A 19,455-nucleotide genomic window follows, 5' to 3' on the forward strand; every position below is an offset into this window, starting at 1 on the left:
ACTTCCCTTGTTGCACTGTCATTGCATTTTATATGCATTATGTTTCCTCCAGAGTTTTGCAGTGTTGAAGCCCTGACCAAATAGTAAACTCTTTCCTCAATAAATTTTATTTTAACACAGTGGTTTTCAAACTTTACAGTGCATCAGAATCACCAGGAAAGCCCATTAAAACACAGATGGCTTGGCCCCACTCACAGAGTTCGTGGTTCAATAGATCTGAAGTAGGGCAGAAGAATTTGAATTTGAACAAAGTTCTCAAATGATGAGATTGCTATTGGACCAGGAATCACACTTTAAACATTAGTTATAGGAGATAAAACTGATTAATTCCCCAAAACTCATTAAGAACATCATTGCTTAGAAAACCATGAATGTTTTCAGGTATACAAACTGTAGGAAGATGAGGTTCAAAGGTAAATCCTAATTATTAATGTCATCATTTCTCTTGGTGATCAGTTTAGTGGGACCTTGACACCTATTCCTGCCAATGACAATTAGGGAAATATGTTGGGGAAGGTTCCTGGACCTACGTTTTGCTCAAAGTGAAACAGTGGAGAAGGGGGTTCCTTTTCCCTCTGGATATTTGATGCTGGTTGACTCCTACAATTGCTGTGGCAACCTTGCAGCAAAGAGATAATCTATTACATAGAAAGTATATGTATTCTTGTTAGTGTTGATGGACTGCTAGATTAAACTGAAGAAACACAATTTCTGGACTTATTTGTAAAATAAACCTGTGAGTCTTCTTTTCTGTTACTAATAGTTGAAAAGAGCACAGCTAATTAAATTCAATCCTAAAATAAACCCACTTTAAAGATGAGAAAAGTGACTTTGGTGACTGCCTATACACATAGATGATTATTGATGGAGCTAGTTCTTACATATAGTTCTGTGTTCTCTTCACTATCCTTCATACTGATGGATGTGTTTTAGTCCGGGTTTGTTTTAATGGTATATCTAAGGGAAGTTTTTTTCCTTTAAATTAAGCAGGAACTTAACAAAAGTACCTAAAATCAAATGTAACTCAAAAAGGAAATACATTACAACACAGATATATTTTAAATTCAAATGTTAGGAGAAAAACAGCAAAAGTTATAGTGATATATTTACTACTCAATAGGTTGCACAAACTAAGTTCCTATTAATAATAAAGGGCTCTTTTTCACATGAGTGTCTTAAAACTCAAATGATGCTTTCATGGCTTGTGATATTAACTGAATAACAAGGATACCCTCTAAGATGGCTACATTTCAAATACTATTAGTCTTCAGAAAATAAACATCTAAATTAAAACTGAAGGTATAAAATATCAGAAGTTTGGAAATGAGATCAAGCACTAGATCCTAACGGGGCACTGCCCCTTTCCATACCAGTGAATAGGTAATTGCACATGCTTTCTGTTAAAAATACATTTTCTCTAAATATACCTATTTCATCCCATATGACTACTTTTGTCTTGATTCTGTTTCTTAAGAGCAAGACTATTTCCTATTGTTTATCTCAGAATACATTGTTCTTTGTGATAACTGAAATGCTGATTGCTACCTATGCTGCTGATAAAAATGAAACATTGGAATTAGATATTCCCTTCTTTTTTGTAATATCTTTCTACAGTCTACACAAATAGAACTCCCAAGTTACTACATTGTACTCTTTATTTTTTCTCCTACTCTCACACACACTCACAACCTCAAACAATTTTCCAAACTGAATAAACTGTATGTATCTTTCCATTTCACATATACAAAAACTGAAGTTATTACTTGCCTTTACCAAGTTTACCATGATACTGATATTTCATATCTTGGAATATATAACTATAGTCCACTCAAGCACATAAACATGATGGATGGGAGTCTTCCCTGAAATGTTCCCTCTAGTTCTATTCCCTTTTCTGTCATCAAATTTGGATGTTTTGGCATCCTTAAAATTCTCAAATCACGATTCTTTCTCAGACTAGGAATGTAGTTCAATATTAGAACATTTGCTTAGCATGTATGAGACCCTGGGTTCAATCCCCAGCATCACAGGAGTAAAATAAAAAATATTATTTTTAAGTCCCTATTACCATTGATTGGGTTCAGGTCTTCTTAATCATATCTCACCTTGACTGAGATGATAGCTCCCTAACTCACCTGCTATCTATAGTTCTTAACTCCATCCTTCCTATTACTACCACAGTATTTGTTCTAACCATTAGTGTTCACCATTGTCCTGACTGTTCAGTGGGCCCGTCCTTCTTCACCCCACCTGCAGTAACTTCACATCTGTCATTTTATGAACCAAACATTCAAAACAACTTATAACTTTCCCTTCATGTGTCATCTTATTTACATCTCTACATATTTTCTCTGTAGTCTTTTCTCATAGTTTCCATTATGTTAATTTATTCTCTCTTAAGTGTCGATACAGATAGCAACTGTTCAGAAAGCCTGCCACATGTTCCCTGAACAGTTTATTGTTGGATACTTAATCTTCAATTCATATACTGGTGGCATTTGGAGATAATTAAGACTATATGAAACCAAGAGATTGGAACTTCCATGATGGTATTATTGGGCCTATAAGAAAAGGAAGAGAGACCACTTCCTTCAGCTCCTAAAAAGAGTTTATTCTTTTCTCCTCCGAGGCACCAGGGATTCGAACCATGGCCCTTGAGCATGCTAGGTGTGCGCTCTCCAAGAGGAGCCATTCCTTTGCCTCTGAGAGACCACTTCTAGTAAGCTTGCTGTCTTGCCATGTGATTACTTTTGCCATGTTATGATGCAGCAAGAAGGCCACACCAGAAGATGGGAAGATGCTACACCATGCTCTTTGACTTTATGACCTCCAGAACCATGGTCCAAATAAACTTATATTCTCTATAAATTACCTAGTTTCATATTTATGTTATAGCAACAGAAAATATACAGAAAACCTTTTAACACTCACCTGTTTTCTACTCACATACTAACTCAGACTGTGTTAATATTTTCTATGCTCTTACCACATTGTATTAAAAGAGGAAATTTACTATTATACTTATTATTTATTGCTCTGTGTGATGTTGCAGAAAGGCAGCTTTCTCTCTCTCTCTCTCTCTATATATATATATATACATACATATGTAATATATTTAGTATGTATGATATATTATATATAATATTATGTACATATCCCAAGTATAGTAGCATCAGTTTCACCCAATGTACTCCATTTTTTCATGTCTTCCCATTCACAACATTAAATCAATAAATCACTAAGTCCTGCTAATTTGACCTCCTAAATATGTTTCTGGCATATACTAGTACTCATTAATTATTTATTGAGTAAATATGCCTTTTTCAATCAAGTTCTAATAATTCAATAATCCTACTTTTATGCATTGTTGGACTGAGAAAGTAATTTGTTGCCCGGTTTTTCAACTGGAACTTATAATGAATATTTGCTGCTGGAAATAATGCACTGTAACTGTACTATTAGTTAAAGTCAAAAGAGGTATTATTGAATCAGTTGCAGTGCATTGGGTTTGGGTCTCCCCCTGCTAAAAAAATCACTTGTCCAGACTGTCCTGTTCATGTTCACTAAAGCCACTGCAGTTATTGGCTTCATTTCTATGGTGCACATGCAGTACATTTGGTATGTTACTGATGGACAAAGCTCTGAATTTAAGAGGATTAATTAGGATAAACCCCCAAATTCCCAAAGCTAATATCAATTCCCTAGGTCAGCAAAAATGCTCTAAAAATCTTTCATTTCAGGCAGGAAATATCTCATATGTCATTTTATTATTTCTACCTCTAGAATTCTCTAAGTTATCATAAGGTTGCTTAGCAAACTAAAGAAGCAAAATATGTGTAAGTAATTTTGTTGCTTCTAAGTTTAATAATCTTAGATCTATCAGCTCGTTTCTTCTCAGAAAACCTCATCACCATAACTAGGTGCCCATTGTTCTCAAGATACCCAGAGATACCCTGAGACATGAAATGTGACTTCATATGTCCAGTTAGCTCCATCTGTTTTATTTTTTTAGTACAGAAAAAAATTTCAATAGATATTTATATACTGATATGTATACTTATCTCCATTCTGGAGATGACAAACCAAGATTTTGTCCTATTAAATATTAAGACTTAGAATTGCATAACTAGTAAAAGATGGACTCCCAAATATTTCTAAAGATGAAGGTTTGTCCTGTAAATCCTGATTGTAAAAGGTCAAACAATCTCTTTGGAGATGAAAAAAAATGCATAACTAACTACTGGGTGACCACAAATGTTGGTTTTAATCTTGTGTTATCATGTAACACCAATTAATCATTTGTTATATATTTGTATTTCCTATTACCAGTAGTATACAAAGCAGAATAAAGCCACTTCTATAAGAAAAAAATTTTAACTTCAAGGACGTTAAAATTAGAAAGAGTATAGACTAAAATATCTATCAGTGCTGTAAAATATGAAAAAAGACTAAAAGTTAGAAATTATACCAGGTTGTGATTTCAACTCTAAGGCACAGAATTTTTTTTTTTTAATATGGTAGATAAGTAATAGCCATTAGAAAATTTCAGTAGGATTATAATACGGTGAGCAAGTAAATCATATCATTCCAGATCTGGGACAAAACTTCTTGTTCATGTCATCCGTTACTTTTCTTTCAAATAATCAGCAATCCTGATAAAATAACCAGAGCAATTTCTGACACTGCCATGAGATTATGACATTTTCTAAGATGTTAGACTTATCTCAAATAACAATCCCATTAAAAGTCTGATTATTTTTAACCCAACGTTTTGGTGAAGTGGTAAATAACCTAAAAATGATTATCTACTCATCCTTTCCCCACTTTGAACCATTTCTATTAAGAGAATATATTTTAATTTAGTTTTTCTAAAGTCTATTTCCTGGTAGCACGTTTGAAATACAACTTGATCATCTTGTCATAATTAGTTTTCTGAGAAGATGTTTTTACAATGGTGTGCATGTGTTCCATCAGAGTGCTTCAGGAAGCACATTCAATGGGTGGAGAGAAGAGAGGTAGGGTAAGAAGCAGCCTGGATGGATGGCATTCCTGTGAGTTCCCACATTCAATTGCCACTTCAAAGACAGCAACTCTGTTTTTTTTAATTTGTTTTATATACTTTGGTTCCATTTCATTGGAATAAAGGCTATAATACTAAAACGATAGTTTCGAAACCATTACTTTATGTAGCTAATATAGAAGTGGTATACAAAATAGATTGTTAAGCTAAAACAGCAAAGACAAGTTAGGAGATTCTTGGAGCAGGCTAGAAGAAAAGACTCCATAAAGGTCTGAATGAAGATGTGTTGGCACTGGGAGTGAAAAGGACAGGACACTTGCTACTGAAAGTTCGAAACTGAACTACTGATCAGAAGCAGGAATTGCAAGAAAAGAAGGATTCTGAATGACTAAGGTATTAATCCTGATTTCTAGAAGAAAGGGGCAACTTTCATCAATAATAAATAACTATGTACATGTATGATTACACGAATGGTATGAATCTACATCGTGCACAACCATAGAAATGAAAGTTGTACCCCATTTGTGTACAATGAATCAAAATGCAGTCTTTAAAAATAAATAAATAAACAAAATAAAAATAAACCGAAAGAAAAAAAGTACTGAGATATGATCATGGGTCTATTCATGTTGAATTTAGGTAATCTTCATGCCACGATATCAAGTAGACATGAGAGACAGAAAGAGAGAGAAAGAAGGAGATTGATATGACAAGTATTTGCATAGAGAAGCCATTTGAACACATGGCATTAGAACTAATTGCAGAACTTTAAGGAAAATATTTATTTTGGAGAAAGTATCTAGAAGTAGAATTAGCTAAAGGGACAAAGATTAATCGGAGAGGAGTTAGAAGCAGAAATAGGAATACCAAATTCTATGCTAAGTTATTCCATATACTTTGTGTTGTACTAATTTCCCTATAGTTTGGAACTCTTGATAGTTTCACTGACCTTTAAGAAAAGAGGGACTTCATTGTTTTGGTAAACACCTGTCACATTACAGAAATTTGTGTGTTGTATGTGAAAGAATTGTGGGAATGAAAATGATCGTTCAAATAGAAGATGGAAATATTTATATTACATTATTATTGTTACATTATAACAGAGACTCATCAGTCTAAGAGTTTTTATCTTTCTTCCATCATTCATTAATGAAACTGCATTTATCTAATGCCTTGTAAGGGCAATATCCTATTCAAGCATTCTAAGAATATATTAAGAAATGCATAGTCATTGGCTTAGTAATCTTTTTATAAGGTAATGATAGAGGAAACAACCCTCCAGCAAGGAGAGATGAGTAACAGATCACATCTGCATTCGGAATGGAGTTCCTTATATTTCACTGATGAGAGGATGGGGAAAATAGCACTGGAATTGAAAGGTCGTGATTGCAGAACATGGTAGCTGATTGCATGTGTGGGGTGCTGGGACCAAGAGAATGCCTGGAGAGACCATTTGCAACAAGGCAGTGTCAGCCTGTGATGTCAAGAGAAGACAGAAGGCAGGGTACTCTACCAGCCAGAGGAATCAAAAACAGACTCAGCTGACCCAAAGGCTACAAGGCCACAAATGTCAAGCTCTCTCCTCAGTGACTGCTGCTGTCAACTATAAAATAGACTCTCTCCTGGCAAGGACAGCAGGTCACATATCTCAGTTATTGCTCAGGAAATAACCTGTCAGAACATCATCTCTGAACACAAAGGACAAGATAATTGTCCCAAGTTGTGTCTTGCCAAAAGTTCCAGTCATTTTAAGAAGCAGTAATATGGAGCATAATACATTCTTATTAAAATTATCCCTGTCACTTAACTTCAATATAAAACATTTTGAAGGTGGCAGCATTTTGTAGTTTCAGTTGTTTCTTTAAAGTATTTCTAATGCAGGGGAAGTATATGCAATTTTATAGTTAGCAATTTGATATGCAATATCATGTTAAAAGATTCACCACAATAAAAATCAACAATGATTTTTTTCTTTTCTTTTCTTTTGTATGTCAACTCAAATTGAATAAATATATATGATTCTGGACAGAGATAAGGTCAAAATTCACTAAGCACTTATTGAGTTTACATGAAAAGGTAATTATTTCTCTATTTTAAAATATTTTAAAAGTTTTTTAGGAAGAAGCACGTCAATTAAATTGCCCTGTCAAGATATGGCACAACCTTCAGGGGATAAAGGTAAAATATGTTTTCTATTGTATTTTCTCAGATGTTACTCAGATTGATTATAACCATAAAGGAATTTCATTTTCAGATCAATCACCATGTTAAAATGACTATGAAGTCTTCTAAACTGCCTCCCCTTTTACTAGAGTTTCGCAGCAAGATTTCATTAAAGATGGCCATCATATTTTCTCTTTGTCCCTAAATGTGTAATGTGCTAAAGCTAAAGCTGGAGTAATTAAAAAAAAAAAAAAAATCAACAGATCTCCACCTATTGGTTGATTTTGGAAAAGAGAGGTAATAGTTTAATGCTTATATTTCAAAGGAGGATTATCTATATGGATTTCAAGCAGATTCTCCCTCACAAACTGTTGTGACATTTTAGAAAATGTTGGTTAAGCACTAGGCTTCTTTCCTAGCTTTAAAAAGTCACAAGGTACAAGGTTTTGAACTCTTGATTAGCTAACACAAATAATACATAAAAAAGTAGAACTACTTAGGGAGCAATATTTTTAAACAGGGACACATTAAATAGAAAGCAAAGAAAGAATCAGGCATTTAGTTCTTCACTGAAAAATCTGTGCTAAAAATGCTAATTGCTGTATTTTCTTTTTCTTATCTAGTTTGTTTTGGAAATAGATACTCTAGATTTTGTTTGTTCTGAACAAGACTTGGATAATATTATATCATTTCAGTAAACTGAAACATCAAGGAAATAAAATATATAAGTAGATAGATTCTGTGAATTTAAGTATAAACTTATATTAGGAAGGAAAATATAGCCATAAATGTAGGGGATAGAGGGAATCTAATATTGTATAGACATTAGGAAGGAAAATAGGATTATTCCTTTAAGATTCATCTTTAAAGTAGACAACAAAATAATAATTTAAAGTAATTTATGTAAAAACCATGGAAGCATAAACTTAGAAACACCATGAAAATCAGGTTCAGCATACATTTAATCATTTATTTTATAGAAGGAATGTTACATATTAAAAAGTAAACTTGAGTCTAGGGTTGTAGCTCAGTGGTAGAGTGCTTGCCTTACATGTGTGAGGTACTGGGTACTATCCTTAGCACCACATAAATAAAATAAAGGTATTATGTCCGTCTAAATCTAAGGAAAAAAATAAAAGAAAGAAAATTTGCTGGGTGCGGTGTTGCATACCTGTAATCCCAGTGGCTAGGAAGGCTGAGACATGAGAATGACAAGTTCAAAGTCAGTCTCAGCAGCAGCAAGGTACTAAGCCATTCAGTGAGACCCTGTCTCTAAATAAAATATAAAATAGGGCTTGGAATATGGCACAATGGTTGAATGCTCCTGAGTTCAATCCCTGGTTCAAAAGAAAAAAGTAAACTTAACATCTGTACTCAAATTATGCCTTCTCTTGTCCCCTTTGCTTAGAAAACGATTCCATTTTTCTGCAATTATCTTCTCCCCATGTCCATTACCCCCCATTTATAAAAAGTCTGAAATACGCTTAGTCTCCAAATTCAGATGCTTTCAGTTGCTAGAAAACATTAGCTTTAGAAATAGATAATTCTAATTGTCTAATATAATGAACGGGCAATTGCTGCGGACCTTGCAGCTCAACAGTATCAACGAAGATCCAGGATCTCTTCCTGTGCTCCTTCTGAGGTCCTCAGTATGTTGGTTTTTGTTCTCAGGTTTGTTGCTGCATGGCTGCAAGACAGTTACTGCAGGTCGGCTTCCTGTCTGCACATGGCCAAAGACAGGAAGGAGGAAGGCAGGAGTAGAGCTCCAGTAGCTCCCTCTTTTTTTCTAGAAGGAAAAAATCCTCAAGAGCTTATCTTTGTCATACAGAAATGGGTAACATAACCATTACTAGTAGCAAGCAAAGGAGTGATATCAATTATCTGGCATTTTGTAATTAACTGAAATAGACTTAGCATAGGGTTGGCCCAGAATGATAGTATCCTTTCAACTTCAAATGGAGATCACACTTGAACTTTTTTTAAAGGACTTTAAAAAGAATATTTACCCATAAATAAAACAGTTAATAATAGAAGCAATAAAAAGCAGGATAATACATTGGTAGCAGAATATCCACCAATAAGGTATTTAGAGTAGCCATCTTACCTGAGAGTTAAAAATACGAATTAAAATTTAACAAAATGACATTATTTGTATATTTGCTATTTTTAAGATGAGATTCAATATGAGAAAGAAAAAAATCAAATCACTGAGTTGGGATTAAGAAATTATATCAAAAAAACCACAGGAGGTTTTGTTTTGGTCCCAGGGATTCAGTCATATAGATTATGAGTCTTGGGTGATTATGGAGTACTATGAATGTAATGAGCAAAATGTTAATTAAAGAATGAAATATAATACACTCTAAATGTCTCTTACAATTCCTTAAAGAAAAGAATTTAAGAAATGACAATTTTTAAGAGGTATAATTATTTTAATAAAAATACTAAATGTAACTGAAATATCATTTTACATAATATACATTAGTACATACACATATTCTACTTTTGAGGTGATATTTACTTCCTCCCTCTAACAAGTATATCAGCAATTTTTCAGATATATATACTGATAATTCAAGTAAAATATTTATGAATGCGGAAGCTATAGTAGATATATGAATTCAAAATAATTAAAAATTAGCAATGCAGTTGCTTAACAAGACTCCTAAAGCATAAGAAGTTAAATCAAGAATCAATAAATTGGATGGATTCAAACTAAAAAGCTTCTCAGAAAAACAATCAATAATGTGAAGAGAGAATCTACAGATTAGGAGAAAATCTTTACCACATGCACCTCAGATAAAGCATTAATCTCTAGGATATATAAAGAACTCAAAAACTTAACACCAAAAAAGTTGCCCATTCAATAAAAGTGCTAAGGAACTGAACAGACACTTCACAGAAGAAGGTATGTAATCGATCAACAAATTTATGAAAAAATGTTCAACATCTCTAGCAATTAGAGAAATGAAAATCAAAAGTACTCCAAGAAATGACAATTGAACTCATGATTGAACTTTAGTTGTTATTATATTTCCTTTTTTTTCCCCCCAGTTACAGGTATTAAACATAGGACTGGCACATGACAGGCAAGCACTGAGTTACATTCCCAGCCCTTTTTACTTTTTATTTTGAAATAGGGTCAAGGCAAGTTGCCCAGGCTAGCCTCGAATTCTTGACCCTCCTGTCTCAGCCTCCCCTGTGTCTGAGATGACAAGCAGGAAAGACTGTGTCTGACCACAAATATTTTTATAAGCAGACATTTGCTTTTGAAATTCATAAGAAACTTATGAGAAAGGTGAAGGATAATCCAAGCAACATCACTTGCAGCTAATATTGTTTGGGTTCTTTTCTAATTATTTCACCAAGTAAAAAATGATTTTTCTAAAGTATCACTTTTTTTTCAAAATTAACTTCTAGAATAGAAAGCTCTATTCTGATAGTTCAGATAGGAACAGAAAGAGAAATGACAATCAATATTCATTTACTGAGGGCATTGTTCTAAAATCTGACTTGTTACTCTTAAAAATCTCCCAAGTATCAACATGAATTTTTTCCTTGCAACATTTCATTATTTTCTGCTCATAGGCTTTAAGAAATGAAGAAATAAAGGATGAGTTTATAAACAACCACTCGGTGCAAGGAGAGTCTCAGTTTTCATAACTTGATAAACTGCATATTTAATTAACCCTGTTAGGAGACTATTTTTTTTCCTGTCTGGTTTATTATCTGTGTTAAGCGCAACCACAGCAAAAATCAGTAAAGTAGCAGTTGCACTGGGAGAGTCCAGTATCCAAAATGTGTTATTGAAGATTTACAGTATCTATCCTTGGAAAATAGAAGGGATTTGTAGAGTAGGAAGGCTAGAAGACAGACACCCACAGTTGTCTGCATGTGTTTTGAAGACAGACCATAATTTAGGATTATTAAAGAAAACACAGGGGATTTAGAAGTAAAGTTAACTACAGTTTCAAACCAACATTTCAGGACAGTTAAACTTACTAGAAGAAAATAATGAAACAGTTAAAAGAGACTGGCTTATTACTTAACAATGTACACTCTACATGGTAATATAAATATGTACGTACATTGGGGCTATTTTTGTTTTTGTTTTTGTTTTTTTGGTTTTTTTTTTTTTTTACATTTTACCTCTTTAGTATCTAGACTCCTACCTTCCCACCCTGAATTTACTTTCAGGAAATCCCCTTTCTTTTCCATGGATGTGTTTATTAGAAGTTGATACCTGCCTTTCACTCTCAAAGACAAGGGGGCTGTGTCTTCCCATTTTCTATAGCAGCTGTAGACAGAGAATATGTCAGTGACCTAGGCATCCAAAAAGATTGTCTTTCCTGGGACTTTGAATTTGATGTAATAAATCAAAAATGTGAAATGGAACATAGGATATTCCTAGCATTACAGGTTGTATATTCAGAGATGCATTTATGGCATATCAAACCTAAAAATGTTGGTTAAATGTACTTTTTAGAAATAATGTACCATGAGATAAATAAACTTGACAAAACTTAGACAGACTAAGAAAAAGATATGACTCATATGAATAAAATCAGACATAAAAGGGAGACATTACAACTGATACCACAGAAATAGAAAGGATCATTAGAGATATTATAAACAACTATATGCCAATGAATTTGAGAACCTAGAAGAAATGGACAAATTTGTGAACATATACATCGTACTAAGATTGAAAATGAAGAAATTAAAAAATCAGTAATGAAAAGTTTCCAAGCAAAGAATAGTCTAGGACCAGAAGTCTTCACTGTTTTATTCTATCAAACAATTAAAGAAGAACTAATACCAATTCTTAACTTAATCAAAAAAAGAAAAAAGAAGAGGATGGAATTCTAAAGTCATTCTTTGAGGCCAATATTACTCCAATACCAAAACCAGGAAAGGACACAACAACAAAAACACTACAGATCTATATCTTTGATAAACATAGATACACAAATTCTGAACAAACTACTAATAAATCAGTCCAATAACACATTAAAAATATTATTCTATTGGTTTAAATATTAGGTGTTTCCCAAAAGCTCATCTGTAAGACAATGCAAGAAAATTTAGAGGTGAAATGATTGTGTTATGAGACTCTTAACCTAATCAGTGAATTAATCCACTGAATGAAATTAACTGGGACTTAAATGTAGGTGAGTAGGGTGTGACTGGAGGAGGTGAGTCCCTGCAGGTATGCCTTTGGGGTTATTGTTTGTGCTTATTGAGCATAAATCTCTCTCTGCTTCCTGGTGTGATATCTTGAGTTGGTCCACCATGCACTTCCACCATGATTTTCTGCCTCACCTCAATCCCTAAGGAATGGAGTCAGCTGTCTATGGACTGAGACCTTTGAAACTGTGAGCTGCAAAACAAACTTCTCCTTTAAAATTGTTCTTGGCAGGTTGGCAGGTCCTTTGGTCACAGTAATGAAATGACTAACTAAAACAACTATTCACCAAGATCAAGTAGGATTCATCACTGGGATACAAGAATAACATGTGCTAATAACATGTGCTAATCAATAAATACCTAACACCACATCAACAGAATGAAAGTCAAAAACCTTATGATTATCTCAATAAATAAAGAAAACTTATTTGATAAAATACAACATCCCTTTAAGAAAAAAATGAACAAATTACATACAGAAGGAAGATATTTCAACCAAATTAATGTCATATATATAAACCAAAAGCTAATATACCAAATGGGGAAAAATTGAAAGGTGTCTAAGGTCTGGAATAAGATGAAGAAGTTAACTTACACCAATTTTATGCAACATAGTATTGAAAGTCATAGCCAGAGCAATCAGGCAAGAGAAAGAAAAAAAGGGCAATCACATTGGAAAACGAAAGTAAAATTGTCATCATGTACAGATCTCAGGATCTGCAAACCCTAATATATAAAAAAATCCCAAAGGCACCACCAAAATATTTATTAGAACTAATAAACCAATTCAGCAAATTTGCAGTATACAAAACCAGGAGGTAAAAAATCATTAGCATTGCTTTATGCTGAATGTCAATTAACTGAAAAAGAAATCACCAAAGCATTCCCATTTATAAAAGCTACAAAAAATTAAATAAAATGAGTATCTAGACACAAATTTGATCAAAGAGGTGAAAAATCTCCACAATTTAAAACTATCAAGGGGACACACACACAAAAAAATTTAGACAGACATCCCATATTCATTGATTGGAAAAAAAATCAATATGGTTAAAAATGTCCATTCCACCCAAAGCAGCCTACATATTCCAATGACATTCTTAATAGAATTTAAGAAATCAATATGAAAAATTTTAGTGCCACAAAACCCTGAATAGACAAAGCAATCTTAAACAAAAAGAACAAATCAGGAGGCAATATACTCCATGACCTCAAAATACATTATAAAGCCATAGTAATCAAGACAGAATTGTACAGTTATAAAAACAGACATATAGACCAATGGGACAGAATAGAGAGCCTAGAAGTAAACCAACACATCTACAACCAACTTATTTTCAACAAAGGTACTAAGAACACACAGGGAGAATGGACAGTCATTTCAATATATGGTGCTGGGAAAATTCTATTCTAAGACTTTTTTTTTTTGATTCATTGTACACAAATGGGGTACAACTGTTGTTTCTCTGGTTGTACAGAGTGTATTTTAGGAATTTTTTTTTTTTTTTTTTTTTTTTTTTTTGGTGGTGCTGGGGATTGAACCCAGGGCCTTGTGCATGTGAGGCAAGCACTCTACCAACTGAGCCATATCCCCAACTGGACTAAAGACTTTTATGTAAGACTTGAAACATGAATCTATTAGAAGAGGGGAAAAACTGCAGGACATTGTAATGAGTAAAGGTTTTTTTGGACAAGATGTAAAAAGCACACACACACACACACACACACACACGCAAAAGTCAGGCACAGTGGCGCACACCTGTAATCCCAGCAGTTTGGGAAGCTGGGGCAGGAGGATCATGAGTCCAAATTCAGCCTCAGCAATGGTGAGGTGGGAAGCAATTCAGTGAGACCCTGTCCCTAAATAAAATACAAAATATGACTGGGGATGTGGTGAAGTGGTGAAGTGCCCCCAATCCCCTGTACCCCATCCCCACAAAAATTAAACAAATAGGATTACATCAAATTAAAAAAAACTTCTGCATAGCAGAAGGAACAACAGAATGCAGGGACAACCTATAGTAAAGGAGAAAATATTTGGAAACAATATATATGACAATGAGAGGACTCAGAGGTAGCCTAGCATGGGTTAAGCCCAGGCTTCAATCCCCAGTGCTGTAACACAAACACATACTATCACCTCATTCTAGTAAGAATGGCTACTATAAGTGCCAAAAGATAACAGGTATTTGTAAAGATGTTGGAAAAAGGGAACTCTTTTCACACTGTTGATGGGAATATGAATTAGTACACCTATTATGGAAAACAGAATGGAGGTCCCTCTAAAAACAAAACAAAAAAAACCCTATTATATAATGCAGCAATCCCACTACCAGATAGATATACAAAGAAAATGACATCAGTATAAAAGCACTATTCACAATAGTTAAGAAACAGACAAAGATTGTCAATTAACTGATGAATAGATAAAGAAAATGTAAATATGTAAAATGGAATTATATTTAGCCACTAAAAAGTATTAAATCTCTTTTAGAAATTAGGGAAAGCAAACCTATTGACAATAACTTGTAATAATTGTGACAATAAAGATGGATCAGAAGATCATCAAGTTAAGTGAAATAAGCCAGATACCAAAAAACAAGAGTGATTTCACACATAATAATAAAAAAACAAAAGTTGATCTTACAGACATTGAGGGTAGAGTGGTGACTACCCGAAACTGACGAGAATGGGGAAGAGAGGACTGGGGGAAAGTTGATCAGTGGGTACTAAGCTTCAGTTAGATAGAAGTAGTTCCAGCACAATTCGGTGACAGTACAGGGCAGTGTACAGTACATTTCAAAAAGGTAGGAGAAACTATTTTGAATGCTTTCACCACAAATACGTAAAAGTTTTAGATATGATAGAGATAGATATGTTCAACCTGCTATAAACAGTATATAATACAAATACATGCCTTGAAATATCACAGGGTATCCCATAAATAGGTAAAATTTTGTTTTTTATGAATCAGAAAATAGACTTAATTTAGATTTTTTAAACTATCACACCATGAAGGTACATGGGTGTTTGTTTCTTAAATACTCAAAAGTCAGAAATTTTTAAAAATAAAAAATAAAAATTCAGAAGAGTGAGATTGCTCCAGTGCTGTTTGCCCTGGAAAGCTGCCTACTGTAAAGGTCTAAAGTTCAGTTTCAATGGACTATATGTAAAAGAGAAAATGCAAAGTCTATACCCTAAGTATGGTAAGAAATTGGATCAGATCTGTATAGACCTCACCACACAAAACTTGTAGTTCCAAAGCATCTTACCCATTGCATGAAATAACGTTATGCTACTTACTGAGAAAGAAATGGGTGAGATAGGTAAACTGAAAGAGAGTTTATAAGAGTTTAAACAGAATGAAACACAAAGAATTACAAAATAGGAAATATAACAGAGAACTGAATTCACAAAGAAGACAGAGTAAGGTAACAAGTTCAGTAAATGTGACCAGAGTTATTTTGAGAATCAAGAACACTGAAAAATTAATTAAGAATAGAAAAATAAAATAAAAATTATATATACCTAGAAATAGTATAATAAGATGGGAAATGAGGGGAAAAAAACAAAAGTAACTATTAGAATATCATATCAATGATTGTTTACTGGTGAGTACTAAAATTAATGGGAGGGTCTGGGGATATGACTCATTGGTAGAATGATTGCCTAGCATGTGTGAAGCACTGGGTTTCATTCTCACCATCACAATAAATAAATGAATAAAATAAAGGTAAAAAAATAAAATAAAATAAAATTAATGGGAAAATATTTAAGAAAGCAGAATACTTTCATAGCCTCAATATACTCCTCCAATTTGCTAAGTAGTCTAGTGATTTATTACAGTTTATCTAATACCACCAGGAGGTGAAGATTTTAACAAAGTTAACTAAGAAAAAGAGAGACGACATAAATTACTAATATCAGCAATAAAAGAAAGGTCCTCACAACTGATCTTCTGGACATTTAAAGAAATATTATAAGCAATTCTTTGACCAGAAATTTGATAATGTAAATGAATTTCAATTTCTTGAAAGACATGATCTAGTAAAACTCACACACAGAGAAATAGATAAAATGAAGTGTCTTATGTCTATTAAAGGAATCATATTAATAATTAATAACCTTCTAAACAGAAAGAACCAGGCCAGAAGGTATGGTCTAATGATTGATTTGATCAAAGCTGTAGGATTAAATGATATTAATTACATTAATTTCTACAATCTTTTTCAGAAGATAGAAGGAGACAATTTTCTAACTCATTATAAGGCCGGAATTATACCCATACCAAAGTCACTGAAAGAAAATAAAACTACAGACTGATATTTATCATGAACACAGATGCAAAAATCTTTAACAAAATATTAGCAAAATGAATCTAACAACAGAATAAAAAAGTCATAGACCAGAATCAAGTAATTTATTCCAGGAATACAAGGCTGGCTCAACATTTAAAAGCAGTTGATGTAATCAATCACCTCAACGGGCTACAGAAGAAAAATCACATGATTATATTAATATAGCAAGAAAAAAAGTTTGACAAAACCCCACACCAATTCATAATAAAAACTCTTAGTCCACTAAAAATAGAGGGGAACATCCTCAACTTGATAAAAGAACATCTATAAAAAGCCTACAGCTAACAATATACTAAAAAATGGGAAACTAGTTGCCTTCTCAATGAGATCACTAGGTATGCATGTCTGCTTTCACTACTTCTATCCACCAGTGTACTGGAAGTACTAGCTCACATTATGAACAAGGAAAGAACATCAAAACTATTCATTTGAGGAAAAAACAAAACCCTCTTTGTTTCCATAGGACATGTTTATGTAGAAAAAGTTATCAGAAAAATCTCCCTTAAGTTAAGAGTATATGTGAAGCTATCTTTACCATCATTTTATCAATAACTTTAAGAAGTGATTATAGCAAGATTGAAAGATACAAAAGTCTTTTGGTTATCACGATTGCAAGATGCAAGTCTTTTTGCTTCTTATGTACCTGCAATAAACAATTAGAAATTATAAGTAAAATCACAGTAAATACCATTAACATTAGTATAAAAAATTCTTTAGATTTAGGTATAAATCTAAAAAAAAAATGGTACAAAATGCATATAGAGAAAAAATACCAGGGTTTGGTAAAAAAAAAAAAAAAAAAAAAAATCTAAGATCTAAATAAATGGAAAGATAGTCCATGGCATAGACTGGAAGACAGAAGATGTTCTTCATGTATTTTCTCCTAACTTGACCTACAGATTTAATACAATCCCTATCAAAATCTCATCAAGCATTTCTAAACCTAATATGATAATGCAAAGCCCCAGAATAGTCAGCACAATACTGAAGAAAAAGTTAGAGGACTGACACTACTTGACTTTAAGACTGAATATAAAGCTTCAGTATTTGTGAAAGAATAGACATGAACAACAAACTGTGAAAAACAGTTATGTTTTGGAGGAATCTATAAAGCTATGATAATTTAACTCAATGTGAGTTCTTGGATTGAATTCTGGAACAAAAAAAAATTGATATTTGTAGAGAATCTGATAAAACCTCAGGAAAGAGGTCTGCAGTTGAATGACTAGCATTATACCAATGTTAATTAGTTTTGACGAATGTACCATGATAATGTAAGACGTTAACTACAGGGGAAACTAATGGAGGAATATATGGGAATTGTACTATTGATACTGAAATTGAACTTCTGTGAATGCAAAATTATTTAAAAATAATTTTTGAAAAATATTCTAGGCCAAATAACCTTCATCTACACAGATACAAAGGTTCTAATAATATCTTAAGCAAATCAAAATCCATAATTATACAGGAATAATAAAATGCAAGTTAGATCTATTTCAGGAATTCAAGATCGTTTTATCACTAAACAATTTGTTAATTTTCTAATTCATCCTATTAACAGTTTAAAGAAATTATACATAAACTTCTCACTAGATAACAGAGATATACTAGAAACTCATAATACCACCATTTCCCCAAACTAGGAATGAAAGGGAACATCATTAATCCGACATAACATTAACAAAATCTACACAAACATCATATATGAATGTGAAATGTTATAAGCATTATTTTAAAATTAGATAAAAACAAGGCTATACACTAATACTAGTTCTCTTTTTCATACACTTGGATACCATAGCCATTGCATTAATAGAAGAAAAATAAAATTAAGAGCATAAGGATTAGAAACATACACACACACACACACACACACACACACACACTGCAAAAAACTGAAAGAGCAAAGGTTAAGAATAATACATTCTGAAAAAAAAAAGAAAAAAAGCATGTAAACTTTCCTTACCAAAACAAAAATCTATACACAAATCATGAATTTATGTACCACAGTAGGTGTAAGAGCTTCTTATTAAAAAATAAAAAAAATTGTGGTGGCACATGACTGTAGTTTCAGTAATTCAGGAGACTGAGGCATGAGGATCACAAGATCAAGGACAACCAGGGAAACTTGGTGAGACTCTTTCTCAATGTAAAAAATAAAAGGGCTGTAGCTCAATGGTTAAGCATCTATGGGTTCAATCCCTGATATTGGAAAAAAAAAACTTTTTTATCAAAAAATTCTTGTGTATTTTGCCAGGTATATGGAGGGAATAACTAAAAGTCCTTATCTCACAATTTAAAAAATATTCCAATGGATTAAGATTTTTAAATGGCTAAAACAAAATAAAAACTTTCAAAGTGTAATTTAAAATAAGGATTTAAGACCTCCATAGAAAGAAAAATATAAAGCAAATCTTGAATTTGTCTTATCAATGACATCATAAAGAGAATGAAAAGCAAATCCAAGCTTGGAAAAGATAAAATCTATGCAACCAATAGCACCTAGAAAAATAAAAACAACCCAATAAAAAAATGGTCTAATGTCAAAAATTATCTCAACATATTGAAAAAGCTGAATGGCAACAAAAAAGGCTCAATCTCACAGGGAATCAAGGAATGTAATCAGAAGCACAATATTGATACTATTAGATATTTAACATTAACAGATTGGCAAAAAATTCCAAGTTTAAATCTATACAGAGTTCTCAAACATCTGAGCTCCTT

The 19,455-nt window shown here is 32.9% G+C and overlaps 1 protein-coding gene and 1 non-coding gene across 5 annotated transcripts in view; both read right to left on the bottom strand.

The window, feature by feature from the left end:
* The window catches only part of Ctnna3 (catenin alpha 3), a 1,721,400-nt gene that overhangs the window by 352,222 nt on the left and 1,349,723 nt on the right, over positions 1–19,455 (bottom strand). The gene's annotated exons all lie outside the window — the stretch shown is intronic.
* On the bottom strand, positions 13,892–13,964 carry Trnav-cac (transfer RNA valine (anticodon CAC)). The gene has a single exon. It is a non-coding gene; the product is annotated as a tRNA-Val (tRNA).

Source organism: Sciurus carolinensis, chromosome 5 (genome assembly GCF_902686445.1).
Source record: "Sciurus carolinensis chromosome 5, mSciCar1.2, whole genome shotgun sequence".
Taxonomy (NCBI): Eukaryota; Metazoa; Chordata; class Mammalia; order Rodentia; family Sciuridae; genus Sciurus; species Sciurus carolinensis.